The sequence below is a fragment of the Copidosoma floridanum genome, unplaced genomic scaffold, assembly GCF_036245765.1.
Source record: "Copidosoma floridanum isolate Cflo_tuat_1 unplaced genomic scaffold, Cflo_Japanese_pri ptg000013l, whole genome shotgun sequence".
NCBI lineage: Eukaryota > Metazoa > Arthropoda > Insecta > Hymenoptera > Encyrtidae > Copidosoma > Copidosoma floridanum.
The window spans coordinates 24,528,053-24,548,004 of record NW_028321890.1 but is presented as its reverse complement, the minus strand read 5'-3'; the positions used below and the strand labels follow the sequence as shown (position 1 = coordinate 24,548,004).

Genomic DNA, 19,952 nt, shown 5'->3' with positions numbered 1-19,952 from the left:
GACCTTAAGCTACGCACCCATAAAACGTGTTTTATTTAGTTAAAATATATGGATGGAATATTAATAATATTTGGATTTGTGATAACATTACAGACTCTAAACTGTGTTATAGAAGCTCTTACAATTCAATTGATGCAAAGAAATATTGACTTGTCGTGTAATACCATCTAATTCTGGTTACATAAGTACCACCACTTCAAGACGATTTCTCCATTCTCTATATTATTGAAAATAATTTTTTTTTATATGTATGCGTTTAAAAACATTTGAAAATTGGAAGAAAGACGAGTATGGAAAGAGAAATGCCTTCGTGTCTTTGATCCTCAGATTGTCAGAACTGGTTTGATTACCTTTATTGCTATTTGATTCAAAATGGCGTATTCCAGCACAGTTGAACTAGTACAATTACTAAATTAATATTATAATGGAACATGATGACCAACTTAAGTTTCTGGATAACTGAATCATAAAGCGTAATCATTTCTCCATAGTAGCCAGGATAACAAAAGCCAGTTGATAACATCAAAGTACGTAAGTCAAAATGTAAACTCTATGGAACTATGATCAAGGTAAAGTCTGCATTTTCAAGATTCGTATACAGTTGTTTCCTGACGCCAAGTGGGCAGAGAAGAATGAAATATAAAAGTTGACTATTCCTTACATACATGTTGGATTAGAGTAAGTAGCCGGTTCAATTAGAAAAGTAACTACGGCTTCATCTACTATTAAAATTATTTAATTTAACTTGTACAACTTGAAAACCATAGTTAATAGCCATAGATTGTAAGGTAACTTCTGATAAAACTAAGATACAGTAGGAGAATGTAGCCAAGTTTATTGCAGCTGTTCATTAACATAGTGAGAATGGTTATTTTAATGAAAACACTAAAAATTATAACAGTGCAAGTTCACTATTAGTAAGGAGGAATCTGATATTATTTTCTGTCATCAAGAAAATATAAGAATAATCGTTGTAGGTATCATTTAAACTTAAGATCAGTGTCCAAATAGTAAATGATATTGATCGTCAATCTATGTAGTTGGAACCATATTCCAAAGATAGTTATCTTTGCTGAAATATGGTTAAGGAAACACACAACTGACTCGAAACTAACGTTAATAATAGCTAGTATTTATAGACTTCACGGGAGATAATCTGACGGTTTCATACAAAGGGGTGACGATATTGTGGTAGCAAAAGGGAGTCCGCATTTATCCATAATTCCTATCTATGTTACCACTAAGTGACTGTTTGTATCAGTAACCAGCGTGGAAGGGACTTGCAAACTATTAAAGCTGCTATGTATTGTACTACGATTCCAAACTCATAATTTGCAGGGACTTTATTTTAGTCTGTTGAATCATAGATAAATCATTTTTTGACTTATTCCATAACTATATGTCCATGTGCTACGAGTACGGCTATACGCAGAGTTGGTGTTGCAAATTTTTTTCCTATTTACCTCTGAACAACAGTTGGTAACTCCCACATCCCCAATGCTATTATTGAGCTTTGCAATATAAAGGAACTGATTATGCGATTGTGTCACCATAATCTTCTATGCATGTTATTCGTTATTTCGTCCAGTTATAGTAGTTTTCATAATTATATTGTCAACATAAACGAATATGTTCACTTCGAAGGACCGTAAGTAGAATACTTTTTTTTTAAATCCTAGACGTTGTAAATAATTTAGTAGCGCTCAAATCTGTATTTAATCCGTTTTTTGTATCTGTTTTCTTGTTTCTTCGAATGGCTTCCAGTGTTAATGTGTTCCTCTTTATTCCTCAATTGTGCCACATGTCTTGCACATCATATTTTACGCCTTTTTCCATGCCTTCCGAAAATGTATTGTTCTTAACTGGAAGTCTTTGAGTATATATCTTATTCATAAATTTAGCTATCGCTAACTAGTCACTTTATACCATCTAATTACAATTAGTACCCTAAATAGTTTTGATGTTCTGTAATACATAGTCTCCTCTATATCTTAATTTTGTTTTATACTGACATTCATCAGCATGGATTAGACTGAGACAAATCCATAATCAATAATTTTCTATTACCCACTTCGATCTTACAATTAACACTATTTTGTACGTTATTGACTTGACGATAAGTATTAGCGTCGATGTTCCAACTTGGTTAGTTAAGAGTCTACGTCATCGTTAACTCATTGTTAACTCACACTAATCCTGGAACATTTTAAAGAGGAATACTTACTGTGAGATAGCATACAAAATTTGTTCGCCATTGATTATCAACGAATATTTTTTGTTGAACAAAAAGTTTCTTATAACTCGGGTTATCCAGTTGTAACATTTTTTTAGGGTTATAAGGTTAAAAAACTTATTTTTTAACAAGTTAATATCTATTCAAAGGTTTTAGAAGCGTGATTTGTTTTTAAAAGTATACTATGTATCCAATTGTAGTTTTTATGTCATAAGGTTATAGGATTTTTAAATACTGGGCTTGCCAGGCTGAGTTAATGCATTTTAAATGTTCATTTTACGAAGTTGTTGTACTTGAAAAGCTCACCTAACGTATATATGTGTCAAATTCTTGTTTTCATTGAATTTTTTTTTCAAGTTAATATCTTCATTAAGTAAAAAAAAAAAGAAAAAGAAAAGAAAAGTAATAACTATACACCAGACAATAAAGTCCACTTATTGACAGCTTGGTATCCGTGTATACAGATTCAAATCTCTGTTTATAATTATTGCTTTGTTAACACACGTGCCACATACTCAAACACACGTGTAAACACACGAGTTTATAAGGCTAAGTCCTCGAAATCCTCGAAATTGTGTTGCTTTCAGATAAGAGATCTTAACAAATCGTTCGACTTACCTCTCATCCCTGTTAATGCGACCGGTACACGCAGCATAGACCAGTTAATCTTAGTAAATCTCTATCCAAAGAATAATAATCTGCGCTGATGATTTTAAAAACTCGACGCTGCATTGTACGGCCTTTTAGTCCTCTCTCTCTCTCTCTCTCTCTCTCCTCGCCTTTGCATCAGAAGCACGTATAAGTAGTGTGCAAAAGAAGAAGGAGAAGGAAGAAAAAAAAGTCAAAACGCGAGAGTTTTGTGCCTCGTAAAAGGTGGAACGGGCATTGTTACAGGCAAAATTCGTCAAGCCGGTTTTTGGGTGCAGTCAAGTTCAAAGACGACGAGTCTCGACAGAAAGAGAGAGAAGGAGCGAAAAGAAAGGGAGCCAAGCCAACAACATATACATAGTGTGTATGTATACATACGCCGCGTTACCGCCCCTACATTTATATACACATGTATATGCATGATGCAGACACGAAAGAGAGATGGAAAAGGGAGTGCATGTAAGTGACCACACTCCGGCATGCACGTATACATATTGTGCGACAGTGGGGGCTATATATTATACCGAGCAATATATGCATGTATAGTCACGGTTAGCACACAGAAGAGGCATCGAAGGAAGAACGGAGGAGCAGGAGGGAGAAATCTTCATTTAACGTCACGCATATAACTACACGGCAACACGAGCCGTTTGGTTGCGCGCGTGCGTGTGTAATAGTGCATTGGTTCTTCTTGCGAACAAAGTACGGGAAGAAGAAGAAGAAGAAGAGGAGGAGAAGAAAAGGGAGACACGCTAATGTATATATAGGTATATAAAAATATATGATTGCAGCTCTCGCGCACCTGGACTCACCTGCAGCAGCTCGCGCCAACGAAATTCAATTCAGCCGGCGAGGTGCGCACGCGCGCGTGCTCTCAATTATTATATATACACGCCTGTTGTTATATGTATAATAATATAATACACGAAAGCGCGCGAGCGATATACAGCGGCAGAAAGAGACGGAAAGAAAAAAAAAGAAAAAAAAAAAAAAAAGAAGAACGAGCGGACGATATGAGGAGAAAAGAAGGGAAGAGAGTAGCAGCACCAGCAGCTTATATACGTGCGTGGGACACACACTTAGTCGTCTTGTGTTCTTCACCTTGACGCTCTCGTTTCTTTTATTCTGCGATGGGGCGACGGGGGCCGTGCAAAGCCGGAATTCGCCTTTCGGACCTAATGTGCACACACACACACACACACACTCGATGCAGCTGCAGAGATATCCATGCAGTATACACCGGGTATCATGTACGTGTACCAGGCTGTCTTTCTCTCTCCTCGAGTCTTGCCTTTTCTTTTTCCATAATACTTTTTTTCGCCAGCCACCGGCGCGCCGTGTCCTTTTTTCACCCCGCGCGCTATATTTTTTTCACCCCCTCCCCGTCTTTGTATTCTCGTCTGTGCTCGGGACTCACGCACATAACAACGGAACGTAGCATCACCAGCCTGTCGATCCGCAGCCCGACCGACGAGCCGACGTCGACTTTGGCGCCGAGAGGTTGAAAATAGGCGTTTATATGCGTGCAGGCTCGAGCGATGATGCTCAAAAAGTCGCGCCACGTGCAAGCTCTTTCCCTCACTCCTCCTCCTCCTCCTCCTCTCTGTCCGTATACGGTAATTTTTCAGTCCTCCGCTGCTATATGTATATACACGCGCGCTTTTATGCGGGGACCCTTCCGCGAAGCACAATTTTTATCCCTGATGGAATGGAAATTTTTTCGTGGCTGCGCGTACGTGTGTACTCTCTCGTGATGAGAGCTCGCGGGTCGAGAGAAAGCTCGGATTCGCTGGAAGCTCTTTCAGACGTATCCCCCGTGGAAGGAGAACAAAATCGAGCTCCAAAGGCTTTCGTGGGTTTTAATCTTCTTAATGAAGCTTGCATCCTTCTTTTGTTAATTTTCTTTTCTTTTCTTTTTTTTTTTCATGTTTCCATTGTTTGATAATTAATATTCTATTAACTTGTCATCGAGTACAGCTTCCCTTTCAAGTAATGATACCTATGTGTCTTAATTTTACGTGTTGGGCTTAGCAAGTGAGCTGAATTTAGCTTTACGAATTCGATTGAAGCTTTTGACATCGATCTATAGTTGAATTGCAAAATTTTAATTATCTCATGGTACTGAACTGATGGAAGGTTAAAAAATTTTCGTAGAGGCTAGTGTATAATATAATATACGTGGGCTGGCATTTCTTGAAGAATGTCACACTTGGAAGGTCACATTAAGTCGCCCGGTTCATTGATTCGGTGTACACTTACCAGACACCACTTTTTTACTTTGTAGGCTTGCCTGTTTCACAAGAGTGCTTAACATTTTGAATAGAAAAAAAAACGGTACATTAAATCAAATTGCCATTGAGAATGTGGGAAAATTTTTAAACGCACAAAATATCTTCATATTTCAACGATCTCAAAGATTTGTCTATATGGGGTTCAACCCTTGAGAATATTATCTTTATAACTGAATTTGAGAATCTGTCTTTCTGGTGGTTGAGTTTTATTGAAAAAAAAAAAAAAAAAAAAAAAAAAATACTGAGCTTAAAGAAAAATAATTTATTTTTGTTGTAATATTTATTTGGGATCTTTTGCAATGGATAAAAGATTCGAATATTAAGATAACATGATGTGAATAAGTTTTCTTTATTTCATAATGAAAGTACATTACTCTAAAATTATGTTAATATTTTGTTCACAATAACTTAATTTTATGCTGCTTCTTAACATGAAAAATTAACTTAAAATAATTTCAAGTGTTATTCGATGTTTACAACATTTTTAATCTTTTTAATTTTTCAGTCCGTGAATTAAAAAATAAACGCGAATTTATTTATACTGGATAAAAAAAAAGTAATACAAATTTATGATTTAATTACTAAATTATATTAACATTTAATATAATAAAATATTATATCAATATTAATATTTCAATATTAATGGTAATGTTGTAACGTATAAATTTTATATCGAGCATTACACATAAAATTATATTACATGAATTATATAAAAAAATGTGTAAATAATAAAGTTTTATTTTTCCTTAATTATAAATAATTGGTTAATATTTAGATTTTACGAAATTTAAAAAAGTATCTGTTTTTATTCATCTTCACTAAAGAATAAGTGATTCAAACTAATTTGAAGAATAGGTAGTTAAATTATAATAAGAAATATTTAATTTTTTAAAGAGTTTTTTTATTATCTCTATTTTATTTCGTAGAAACACGTTTATTTTATTCGTACCGCTAAAACCATTTCATTCGTTAATAGTTAAAAGAATTGTATAAAATTATTCTTATATGATTAAACTGTATATTTTAATAATTTTATTAAATAATTTTTTGATAGTTTTTTGTAACACCAATATTTTGTGAATGTATTTTATTTTATAAATTTTAATGTGCACAGCATTCTTTTACTTGAAAATTTTAATATAAATGTATTTTATGTTACTATTAAAAAATTTGAAAATATACTAATAATAGACATGTGAATACAACAAAACTGGAGATGTTAAAAAAAAGAATCATATCATATTTTCATTTTTATTTCATTATAAATAAACATTTTGGATTCATATATGCATCTTAAAAACTTTTTAGATCATATGAAAGCATAATCTTTTTTCATTCGAAACATTATTGTTTATGATACATTTCTAATTGATTATTATTATAAAAAAAAAAAAAAAAGAAATAAATAAAGAATAGCAGCAAAAAAAAATTTTATGACGTTTCAGTTTCTTGGAGCTGTCCATTACTTTGATTATTAATATAAGATGTTTCAGGTAATCAAAATAAAATTGTGAAAATGACTGATGTTTAGTTACACTTTTTATTTCAGTAATATGTAACAGTGTATGCAAATGAAATTTCATTTATTTATTTATTTTTCAATTAATCATTTTGCCGTTAATATACAAAATATCTTACAAAACATATATCTTCATTTGAAAATGATGGTACGAGCAAAAAATATTTAAACATCCCCCGAAGTCGTTGGTAATTAAACAACGCCGGCTTAAAACAGCCAGAAGAGCCAGCCAGCCAGCCGGCTCGAAATGTTCTTTGCAAAGTTAAAGTTATAGAGTATGAGCATCAGCGCGCGCCGAGAATTAAGCCAAAAGAAGAGAAGCTGAGAAAGAGAGAGAGAGAGAAGGAAGAGTAATAGCGGTAGTAAGACGGAGAATAGCTTGTATTCTCTAGAGTGAAGGGAGTCTGAGAGAGAGAGAGAGAGAGAGAGAGAGTGCGTGTATAGCCCTAAGAGAGGGACCGAGAGTACACAAGGGCTTAGAGGGTATACAGCCAATGCTTGTAATATCGATCAGCATATAGCCGCGAAGTCGTCTGCGAAGATAGGTCTCGGAAAGTGAGACGGAGAAGGGACACCCTTCGTCTCCAAACTGACGACCATAGCCGACGAGTAACCAAGGGTGTCAGGGGGGGGAGGACGGTATAGCGTGGCGTTGGGCAGCCAACTCACCCCTCGAGAGAAAGAGAAAGAAAGGGTCAAAGCGAATAAAGTGAGAGAAAAGAAAAAAAAAAGAAAAAAAAAGGAGCCAAGGAGGAACGAACGAGCGAAAGATAGAAGGCTGCCGAAGGCCCCTGAGGCGGAGAGGTGGGACACTGGTATTCTCCATCACTGAAAGTCAGACGGTCGCTCGAGGAAAAAAAAAAAAAAAATTACGAGCATTTACCAAAGAGTCTACAATATCTTCTCTGCTGTTTTCGTGTATTTATATACACAGAGGCAAAAACAGACATATACAGACGGACAGTGTCCAAGTTTCGCCCCGGCCACAATAATGGCACCCTCGCGCTCCAACACATACGTACAATATAATAACATGATCGGAACCGCGAGAGAGAAAGAGAAGAGAAGAGCTCGTGCCGATTGTGCTCTATTATGTACACATAATATGCGTGCACGGAATATACACATACACTAAATACCAGCCTCCCGCCCCTCTTTGCCTCGGCATCATCAGCCTCATATACAATAATAATAAAAAAAAAATAATAATAATAATAATTCTACCATACAGTCGCATCAGCGCAAACGAGTGCGAGCGGGAGAGAGAGCAGCCTCTCTCTCCATCCATACAACGTCGTCGGCATAGTGCCCTCGATTTGTGATATATGTAGGTCGTATATGTATATACATACATGAGGCGAGCGGGTGGGCAGGCGGGCGGACGGGCGCGCGCACACACGCCACCTCTCTCGCTTTGCGATCCATCTCGCTCTCTTCTCTCTCTCTACTACTACTATATATGTGTGTGTATGTGTATATATATATATATATACACGCTCTCTCTCGCTCTCTTTCCCTTTTGCTCCTTAGTTCGTTCGGTCGACGCTCCACATGCACCCGGAGAGTGTCCATACGCGAGACAGAAGAGCGACAAGGGGATGAGAAACAGGAGGAGGTTGAGCACACACAAACACTATCGTGTACCTGTGCGTATAAGCAGAGAGAGAGAGAGAGAGAGAAAGAGAGCATCCCACCTTGCACTCTGCCGCTACCGCCACCAATACACGCTCCTATTACCCGATCGTTATCCTAGCGAGGCCGAGGTTGTAAGTATGTGCCTGTAGGTACAGAGCAGGGTTGCGCGTAGTGGCTGCAGCAACAGCAGCGTAGGTATATATATATATATATATATATATATATATATATATATAGAGAGAGAGTAGTAGTTGCCGTTGTTGTAGCGATAGTATCGGTATATATACTTCCAGTGGGTGAGCAGATAGAGATGGCCAAAGGACGAAACTCCGCGGGGTGGGCGCAGGGGTATGAATCGCCGTGAGGTGAGAAAGGAAGAAGCAAAGGAGAGCGAACGAGAGGAAGGAGCATTAGGGAATAAGAAGCTGCCTGCCAAGGGGGTGGGAGGAGGACGAACGGCACGAAGGATATGTAAGGAAGTGGTGTATACCTGTATATCCAGTACCACTATCACTCCCGCAGGAGGAGTGAGAGAGAACTGTTGGAGAGGATCGAAACGAAGCGAGGGAGACGAAAGATCGACGCGGTGGTGGTGGTAGTACAAGGGAATATCAAATGAGATACATATATATGCGTATACACACGTAGGTATGTTGCATGTGTATATTATGCCATTAGCGTATGTGTGTATTTATATGAGCGAGCCGTGCTGGAAGGTGGTAAAGGAAAGGGCGGGAGGAGGAGGATATGGTATAGGGAGTCTCGTGCGTCTGGCACCGTGTATAGGTAGGAGAAGGAGGGAAAGAGGAGAGGTTGCTGGGGCTGCTGATACTCCTCGTACGTACACGTGTGTACATAATACATATATTTATATATTATATATACGTATGCATGTATACATGTGTACAAAGTACGAGAGCACCCACGCGCGCTCGACCTCTCCTGGCCAATGTCCTCGCGTTCGGAGTCGTCCTTTTCTCTCCTCCAGCCGCCCTTCTCCTCCTCACTGCGTATATTACACATATATACCTATCGAGCTGAGGTATTCTGGCCTCTATACCGTTGTATGGACAGCCTGCCTATATACCTGTATGGTGCATAAATATACACACGCGCACACATCCACTGGCATATCTTACTCTCGCTTCATCGGGTTTTCCCTGGCTACCTCAACCAACCATCCACCCAGCCTGTGCGCCCACCCACTCACCTCCGAGGAAAGCTTTCCTTACATTTCTCGTCCAAGAGGGTGCAACCCTCTCTGTCTATCCACATACAGATTTTCCGCGGCCACCTTTGTGCATGGCCCCGTCCGTATACTTTCAACGGAACTAGTAGTCGCCGCGAGGGGGTAGTAATAACACCAGAAGGAGACCCTCTCCCACACGCGCGCGCCTGTTTTATGTATACTCGGTGGGGGGGGGGGTTGTTGAATAAGGAAGGCGAGGTATAGAAGGGATGGCGCGACCCGAGCAACACATCCTTCGGGAGCTTAGGTTACCCGTAAAGGAGCCTCGGCCAAATCAGATGGGCGCTCGAGAGAGGTGGGGGTGGGGGTGAAAACTACTACTACTGTACGGAGTGGGTGGTTGGGGGGTTGTTTTGTGCCTTGGAGTATCTCCACCCCATCCCACTGCTCCTTCGCATCTCCGCTAACTCGGTACTTGTCTGGCGTTGGTGTTGGCCGAGTTTCGCGCGCGCGGGCTCTCGAGAGAGAAACAACACACGCAGATGGGCGGCGGTGGGCGGGATGAGAGACAGGGGCGATGGGCTCGGGACGAGCGTAGCCATAGGGAAGGGGGGGATCATGATTTTAGGGTAGCTGAGCACCAGAATGACGTAATAAGTGAAAATTCGTTTGTGCGGCCTTTTCTTTTCCTCCTTGCTGTACAGTTTGCTTTTGATGGCCGCGTGTATGTATACGTGTGTGTATGATGCCTTTGTCGCTATTGTAATTTCATTTGCTCCCCGTAGCCCCTTACAGCTTTGTGATTTGGGTACACAATCAGAGACGAATGCTCGTTTGAGCCTCTTTTCTTTTCTATTTTTTTTTTTATTCTTGTTATCGATGGGCTCTTTGGGGCTGCGTTTGATCGTCATACTATGGGCTAAGAGTTAAATTTAGTTAATTTGTTGTTTTTTTACGTTATGTTGGATTTATAAAATTCATCGATAAATTGATTTCGTTTGCTCAATATCTAGCGATTGGGTATACCGAGGTGGTATTAAAATTTACCTGATTAACAATGTTGGTTTCACGTGAAAGCAAGCTTAACTTTCTTCAAAATGTAATCATTGATTATCAACCGAAAAAAATTGTTACTTTCAGAGAAAAGAAAATTATCCAAGATAAATGTATCGGTGCTCAATACAATTAGCCTTGGATCCGTGAAAATTTAATTAATCATTATATAAGGCATAAAATGATAAACTTCCATGAACCTGCAAACGACGACTATATAGCACAGCGAGCAGAGCAAAAAGGTCCTCGCGGGTCCGATCCTTCGTCAGTCGTTAATAAAGTTTTATCATGAAAGCTTCAAGTATAGGGTAAGAGACTCGTTCTAAATGATCGCGTCCAAAAAAAACCAATCAGCTAAAGGGTAACGTCAATACTTGCGCAGATCGGATTGCGCATCAGCGTCTGCTCCGCGTACGGTAGGGAGATAGCTCTTAAAGGCTCGGGTGATGGTACCATCCCTTTAAGAGAATCCTTGTAAAGACGACGCGATGCCTTTGCTTAAATATTTCAATGTTTTACGAGCGAATTTTGCGAATCCACTACCATACGTTTATCCAGACGCGGTGGGAGTGATGTGCGCCTCGACTTACTTTGGGAAATTAGTTTCCGGAGTGCGCCGTAAATTTATTTCCCCCCCCCCGGAGAGCTAATTATCACCTGTGATGGCCGCATTGTGAAGCTTTAACTATATTACAATGGGTGTATTCGTTGATTTATGCTCATATCGTAATAAAATCAATGAATAAATAAGAAAGAACGTTTTATTTTGTTAAAAATAATGCTTCTTTGTGCAGTTTTAGAACATCTTTAGCCAAGCAAAACAGCGTAAAATATTTTCATTTTCAAAGTATAAAAAAAAAATGTAAAATGGTAATTTTAATTTACCTACACACATCGATGCTTACTCGAGAGTAAGAGGGGGAGAGAGAAGAGAAACATCTTTTTTTTCTTTTCTTATTTTCCTCTGTTGTGACCTCAATGACGCGAGTAACGCAAAGAGAGCTAATAAGTAATCCAAGAAACGAGTCCCCGTGAGAAATGGAGTCGGTTAATTGAAAAACCCGTCAAATCGAGCGTGACCCTTTTAAATTGATTCTCCTCTCGATTCGCCTCGCACGTCATTTGTTTCTCCCTAATTTTGGCTTTGTTATTTACGACGAGCGACCAACTTGATTACTTTTCCTCCCTTTTCAATCGATATGAGGCCTGTACCAGTAATTTTAACGGAATAAATGGCGAAAAATGCCCACTCCGACGACCCATGCACGAACCCACAAGAGAAACAAAGTGGGATTTTCACCAAAGTCGAGCTACGGAGCGGCCCGCAAACAAAAGATCATCAACATTTAACAGCCCGAAACAATGATCGATCCGGCGGCGTTGTTACTTTTTCAGCGGCACCAGCCGCCGATGGCAAGGAGGAGTTCCCGCTCGGCTTAACGAGGTCGATTTCGCTCTTTCGAAACGTATTAAGATTCGCTCTAAATAATAAAACTCCCCACCCCTCTGGTTTCCAATTCGCGTTTAATTTGCAAACACCGCGTTGTACACAAAGAAAGCGAGCGAAAATTTCGCGGTCCGGCCGATCGATCATCCGGCAACCTTTTAAAAACCCAAAGGACAACGGCACCGGTATATACGGACGAAAAAAGAAAAGGAGCTGAAAAACGCAACGTAGCGTTAAACGAGCGAGAGAAAAATATAGGGAGGGGGGAGGGGGGCACATTACAAAAGCATTCCATTCCCCGGTGTACAGGTATATATATACACGGTGAAATACAAAATGACTTTCTCAGCGCGCTCAATACGCGTGTCCGAGAGAGAGAGAGAGAGAGAGAAACAAGGCCCCCGCATACACAAACAAACGGCTATATCTCGTAACAATCTCCTCCTCCTCCCCCGGCCAGCTGGAGTGGCTATATACTCGGTTTGGCGCGCGCCCGAGACAAATTTCGTCCCGAGAAAGTCGCGCGCGCCTCGCCAACGAGAAAGAGGAGAGCCTCGTGTCATAATTTCCGAGAGCGCGCGCGCGTGTGTGTACGAGGAGAGAAAGACGTCTGGCCGCAGCTACGTCGACGACGTCCGGTTTCCTTTTGCCGAACGCTCATATATGTATATACATGTATACATACGAGTGCACGTTTTACACCTGTGCCCACGTACGCGTTTTAAAGCAAACACGTAATGCAGATGCATCCACTCGGGGCACGCGCCTATACATACACCTGCCCGCTGTCTTTTTTCGGCGTATAATCCTCTATGAACGAAAAGAAGGAGGAGGAGGAGGAGGAAGGGAAAAAAAAGGAGCTTCGTGCAGGCTGCACGGCGAAGAAAAAAAAAACTGGCCCTCGGCGCATATTAGCGTCGTTGTTGTAGCCGGCCGGTGATACGTGCAGCCGGCGGCGCCGCGTGCCCTTTCGGCGCCCCCGATAGCGTCGTGCCCCGTCACACCGATGCACGCGCATTATATATATATATACCTACACACAAATACACCTGCGATCCGTCCCTCTCTGTCCCTCCTTCGCGGCGTGCCACGCGTTCCTCTCTCTCTCTCTCTCCTTTCTCTTCCTCGTTCCTCGCCGCATGTATATATAGACACGCTGCACCGCTCCGTGCTTTTTTCTCCTTCTTCTTATTCCTTGAACATGCTATACGTGTACAAAGTACTCGGGCGCTTCGCGAGCCTGCGCGCTGCAGCATCGCGCTCGAGTCCTTTGGACTCACCTACATACGTATGTGTGTGTACGTGGACATAATGAGATGAGTTTGCGGCTGTGGGTATATATATATACAGCTCCCGCGGTATTGGCGTGTGTGCGCGCGCGCCCCTCTCTTCCGAATGGATATCTGGGTGAACTGAGTCTGTGTGCGTGGGTGATACAAGCGATATACGGTGCGATGACGAGCGGATTTTCCAGAAGAAGGAGGGAATAATAGAAAAGCCCAAGCGCGGGGGTGGCTTGGTTTCGAAGAAAGGAGCCGAGAGAGGAGGAGGCCCAATGACTGCGTAATTCAAGTTCGCTGCGGTATCGACCCGCGGGGTTACTCTGCCGGAGGGACGGGGTGTTTGCCTGTACGTGTGTATGTATAAACTGGTGGGTGTAGGTGCAGGCTCGTTGTTGTCATGGAGACGCTCGAGTTAATTTGACCTTATGGTGTTGGCCCATTGGTGTCGCGTCGTCGGGGCGCGCTCGGCATCCCCGGCAGCGGGGGTGGCGTGTGCACACCTATACGAGGTTGCAGCGATGGATACATGGACTCGAAAGTCAAAAGCTGCACAAGTGTCACGGAGTATCCTGTGTATACAGATGAGATGCGTATTTGCGTACAGTTACGGCACTATAAGGGACGAAACCATTGCTGCGGGGTTGAATGGTCAGTCGCAGGCGCATCCGTAATCGAGAATTTTGAGAGGATGAATTTAAGCGTCGAGAGGTCCTCGATCGTGAGGACAAGGAAATAATAACGTGGAGGAACGGAGCGAGCAAACTGGCAGATGGAGAAAGAGGGGCAAAAGAGCAAGTGTGGCACTTATTTGGCAGGCATCAGCGAACAGGAGGAGGAGGAGAGAGAGAGAGAGAGAGAAAGAGGAGTAATGGGAGGAGGAGGCAGAAAAACGGTTGTTGGGCGCGTGCGCCTCGCGCCCCACTCCTCTTCCACTTCCTCCTCTCGAAAGGCGCAAGCGCGCGCCCGAAGACGTGGGCCTGTTGTCCTTCCCCTCCTCTTCTGGATTATCGATCTATCGGTCGATAACGGGCGACGGCCGCGGGCGCATATTCAGTGCTTCGCGTTTGTGTATCGATGACCTGCGAAGAGGCCTTCGACGCCCTCTTCCTCCTCCTCCTCTTGCTCTCCCCGCTGAATTATGACACGCGCGCCTGCTACCATATCCAACGGAGAGAGAGGCAAGGAGCAGAGAGGTGCACGTTCCACTCCGGCTGCAACGATGCGCTCGCTTGACCCGTACCGGAGGCTGCGCTGACTCTCCTCTCCTTCCTCCTGCGCACCGAAACACTCTGTGCTCCTCCTCGCCTCGTCTCTCTTTATAGCTGTTGCCTTGCATGCTTTTCATGCATATTATATACCTACGGGTACTTATACTTGCGGCCTCTCTTTTTGATACTTATTTCGACTCCGACCTGCGACTATACAGGTTGCGCCGCGCTTTTCTTCCGCGAGAGCCTAAACAAAGGAATTGCTCCCTGCAGTGAATGAGGATGCAATGTTTTGATTTGTGCCAGAAAAAACGAGTCGCCAACTTTTACGCTCTGGAATGCGAAAGGGTTTGGCTTTCGATAGCAAGTGGTTTAGGTAAGTATTGGGGTAGACGCAGAAACGAGGGTCCGCTCGGGTGTGTACGACTTGGCGCGATATCGTTTTTTCCCTGCTAATTGTCGTTTCCAACTTTATCGCAAACTTGTTTCATTATTTTTCTTACTCCCTTTTTTTTTCTCCTCTCTTCCTTATCGTCCGGCTTTTTTTCCCCTTCCACCGTGCCTTGCTGTCCGTGCACTTGTAATGTAGGGTGCGTACTCTCGAAACTTGTTGGAAGCCTGCTCGGAAGTTTTTATATTTTCTCGGCCCAACGCTTCTTGCTGGGCGAGAGGGGGAAAAAAAAACTTCTACCAAGAACATATTCATCGCAAAAGCGTTCAATTAAAAACCAAAAGTTGGGCCGTTGTGATTTGCTAATAAAGTTAAAAATTGTGGATCGCTGATGATTCAGCTTGACGTTTGGAAAAGGCGAGTAGTGACTCTTTGCTGAAAATTTTTCATCCCTTTGATAATATTTATAATTATTGAAAGTTGAAACGGAGCGCGTATATATACTGCATGGGTGCGGGGAAAATCGAGGGTGTTTTCGCGTGTGATTTAAATACCATCCGAGCCCCTTCTCTTTAAATTTGTTAAAGCGGATGGAGCGCCGATGATATTAAATATTAAATCGTTCCGTGGGAAAAGTGCAACTTTAAGCGATTCGCGTTACGAGGCTTCCCCCAAAGTGCAGCGCGCTCGCGCGAGTTAATCCACCACTGACACAAATATCATCGGCCAGCCCGCGTCCACTCGAGTTTGGAAATCACTTAAAGTCGCACTTGCGTCTTATTTTGCAAACAAACATCTCGGCAATAATAGAATTTATTAATAACTTGGCGAGATCGGCCGTAATGGTATTTATTAATATCTTTTATTAATGTCTTGGCAATCACCGGCGGGGGGAAAGGGGGACGCGGAACGCGACGACCGCGGACTATTGCGCAAGAAGGTAGCCACTGTACCAGTTGATTTTCCGGCTCGATTTTCATTTCAAAAATAGCACGGGTAAAGCAGAGTCGTGGCGAGCTTGCGAGAGCAGCGCTTTGCTTGTGAATTAGGACGAAATTTTAATATCTCGTATAGGAGTCCGTGCGAAGAGCCTTGGGCGAAAGTGACCCGCTGTTCTCCTTGAAAAACACGAAAATTTTCCCGAGACAAAGGGGGAAAGGGGCACTCAAAATTCATTCGATACTAAATATTAGAAGCGCCTTGCTTTGCCGCGGAGTACGCGAGTGCAAAGCGCAAGTACCTGTTCTGCTGCAGTTCGTGAGGGGGGGGGGGAGAGGCAGCTCGAGGCTAGCTGTTCTTGCACGATCTTTCCTCTCGCGCGAGCTGAATAGCGAATGATATCGAGAGCTGCTGCTGCTGCAGTACCTAGATTCTCTCTCGACTGCATGCGCGCTATACACAGCGCACTCCCCACCGAGGGTATGCATGTACTATTTTCGAGCCGCAGGCCAGGGCTGAATCTCTCTCTCTCTCTCACTCTCTTGAGTTTTGTTTAATGATTAACTTTGATGAGTTCACATGCGCGCAATGGTATAATTGAGACGGTGTGGGTTGTAGATTTTATGCATAGGTAGCGTAATGGATCTGATGGGCTGCGTGAACATAGGGATGGAAAAATTTATCTAATATAACATTAATGATTATGACAAGTCAGTTTTTCTGCTGTATATGTTTTATTTTTGCGTACAATTGCTCTACCGGAGCATTTAAACCTTTCATTTGGGTGTAAAGTATAATTACGTATTAATCGTGAACTTATTTTTTTTTTTTTTTTTTTAAGGGGGAATGTCAGATTTTTAGATATGATATTTAAAATTAACATCACAGTAGTTTGTGTGTATCCAATTTTGAACAAATAAAAACCCTCCCTTTAAAAAAAAAAAAAAATTTGGTAGTAGTACAGTCCTCTAGTAGTCAGACAAAAATATTTACAAAGAAAAAATTATTTTGGTAGTAGTATAGTCCTACAATAGTCAGACAAAAACATTTATGATGAAAAAAACATGTTGGTAGTAGTATAGTCCTCTAGTAGTCAGACAAACATAATTATAAAGAAAAATTATTTTGGTAATAGTATAGTCCTATAATAGTCAGACAAAAATATTTATAATGAAAAAAAAATTATTTTGGTAGTAGTATAGTCCTAAAGTAGTCAGACAAAAATATTTATTATCGAAAAAAAATTGTTTTTGTAGTAGTAGAGTCCTATAGTAGTCAGAAAAAAATATTTATAATGCGGAAGAAAGCAGTTTTTTTTCGTTATAACATAAAAATTTTAATTATACGTGAAAAAATATCACAATTGAGCTAATGAAAGGAATTTATTTCCGGTCATGTTCTTATTTAACATAAAGGTACACATAGAGTCAATAAGTTTTAGAACTTTAAAGGATGATAATTTTATGAATATTTTTACTTTAACAGCATAATTACTTTTATTCCTTAAAATACAAAAAGTCAAAAAACTACAAAATAAATTAATAACAAAAACATTTTGTACAATTTTATGTATGAAATTTAATTTAATTTGTAAAAAAAATCATTAACTTTGCAATATTAAATAATTATTTTTGTTATGATAAAATCGTCTATAAGTTTAATGTAATAAATAAATCTGGCCACTTGTTTTAAAATGTTTTTGTACAAACACCATCATGCAATTACAGAAATCATTATGATAAAAAATAAATTTTATTGAAATTATGACGTATTTTTGTATGAATAATAAATGAACAAACATTCTCACAATAAAGTTAACCTACAGCTTTTGTGAATTTATAATTTTTAAAATTAGTTTTTTTTGCTAAGCCATCAATAGCCATTAAAAAATGGAAAAAATTATGTGTTTTAGATGCTTTAGGTAAAGAAGCTATAATTTGCAGCTCAATAAAAGAAAAAAGGATAAATCTCTTTATACTTTTTTTTTATTTATAAACTTATTGAGAGTAAATAATTGTGTCACTATTTTATTAATTTCATAAATTTCATTAAATATAAAACTAATGATCACAAAACTAATGGTGATAACAAAATCTAATGATTTTTTAGCTGCAAAAAATTTTTTCATAGAGTTTTATAAAATTTTTTCTGGTATTAACATTGTATAGTAAGGTAAAAGTAAAAAAGAAAATTGTATAAATTTTTTTTTAGTAGTTATTTTTTATGACCTTAATGCAAAAAGTCTAAAAATTGTTAAAAACATTTGGAACTAGTATTAGGGAATCAAACTAGATTTGTAAAAAATTGGCAGTATCATGTAAAATTATCATACTTTTGTTGTTATGAAATGTTCCGTGATATCTTAAATGCAAAAGTAAAAGTTTTGGCACACACTATACCACTATTTGTTATTTTTTCTATCATTATTGTGATTACACGTCTATGTACGAAATCCTCTCTGGTTAATAAAATACTAATGAGAGTTGTATGCGAATGAGAGAAGTGTGTACTCAATTGTTTGGCTGTATTGCCGCTCTATTAATTTTCCAATTAACCAAATGCGTTACAGTGAGAGTCGTTCGATTAAAAATAACATCCTGCGTCATCCCGACAGCTTTGCTCATAATGAAAAACCAACGTTTATTGTATCTTTTCTGTTATCATTATTGATAGCATACATATTTTTAATGTATTTAATATATGTACATAAAATTGATGTAGCTTAGGTGCGGTGTAGTTATGAAACGTGAATGAAAAAAATTGGCAACTGCTGAGTGGAAGATCACTATTCGTTTAATTATTGTTTTAATATGAGTAAATTTCCCAAGCTTGCTCACCACCATAATTAAATAATGAAAACGTTTATGAAATAACTTCAACTGATTTTTTTTTTAAAAGCCTGTATTCTGATGATGCATGATTTCGAAATTATGTACCAACCAAGAGATTGTTTAGTTGTTCTCGTGATCAAGATAACGTGATATATACGTATTTATTAGAAAATAAGCACTATAATTAATATATTTGTGTACATGTGTGCACATGTATTTAATATCTCTTTGCGACTTGCACGCACAATGAGATGAAAATTTTTTACACCGATTTCAATACATGTACAAGCATTTCTTATTTGTAACAATAGATATAAAACGAAACTTTGTGTGTGTGGTTACTGTTTAATCTGAACATGTAATTCAAACAACAATTTCAGTCAAACATATAGTACTTATGACAATAATAATTTTGATTACTATGAATTTCACATTGATTCATATTGAATAGTATGCTCGAGTTTATATGGCGTTGTTTTAAATGTGTAAACTAATTTACAAGTAAACCTATAGTGGACCGCATGAGATATTTTGCCAAATACAATCAGAAAGTGGGGCACAAGTTTATTAACTATTTCTGCATAGTCATATAAATTTCAATGAAAACAAAAAGCTGCCTCGAAACTATAGTTACTTTGACTCAATTAAATGAAAAACCGAAATCGATAGAGCCACGTTGGTGCTGTATAAATGTACCATAGTATGAGCTCAATATATTATTACACAAATTAATATTATTCGAGATAGTAGAATATTCTTGATTATCAGCTGAAAGCTCCTACATTTTTTATTGTGTATAGATTTTTTTAAGCTTTTATTTTTACTATTTAAATGCTTTTTTTCGAATTATTACATATTGCTACTCTCGACAACAAAATTCTTCAATTGCAATGATTTGAAAAAAAAGAAGCATGCTTTACTTATTAAAATAAAATACAACAATAAATGATATAATTTTCAGGTTAGTGCTACTTATAATTGGTGAAACAAGAATGATCAACATCGCTACATTTCAAAATCCTGCATCATCTTCCGGTACGTGTAACTTTATTTTTCATTTGAAACTTTAACATCATACTCATATAAACAATCTAAACCTTGTACGATAGAATCAAGAAAAAGAAAAAAAAAAAAAAAAAAAAAAAAGTTGTGAAAGAAATCCCATCACTCGTCCAAAACATCCCCACAACACATGCACGCACGCAAACAATTGTAGAACAAAACGAGCAATCAAGTCATATTTCACGCTCGGCCAAAACGCCATCAGCCAAAAGCAGGGAAAGAT

The 19,952-nt window shown here is 39.4% G+C and overlaps 1 long non-coding RNA gene across 1 annotated transcript in view; it reads left to right on the top strand.

The window, feature by feature from the left end:
- Positions 1 to 19,691, top strand: part of LOC149374966 (uncharacterized) — a 93,271-nt gene extending 73,580 nt beyond the window's left edge. The window contains exon 4 of the long non-coding RNA XR_016292972.1: positions 19,629 to 19,691. This is a non-coding gene — a long non-coding RNA (uncharacterized LOC149374966). The remainder of the gene's footprint in view (positions 1 to 19,628) is intronic.
- Positions 19,692 to 19,952: the final 261 nt, after the last annotated feature.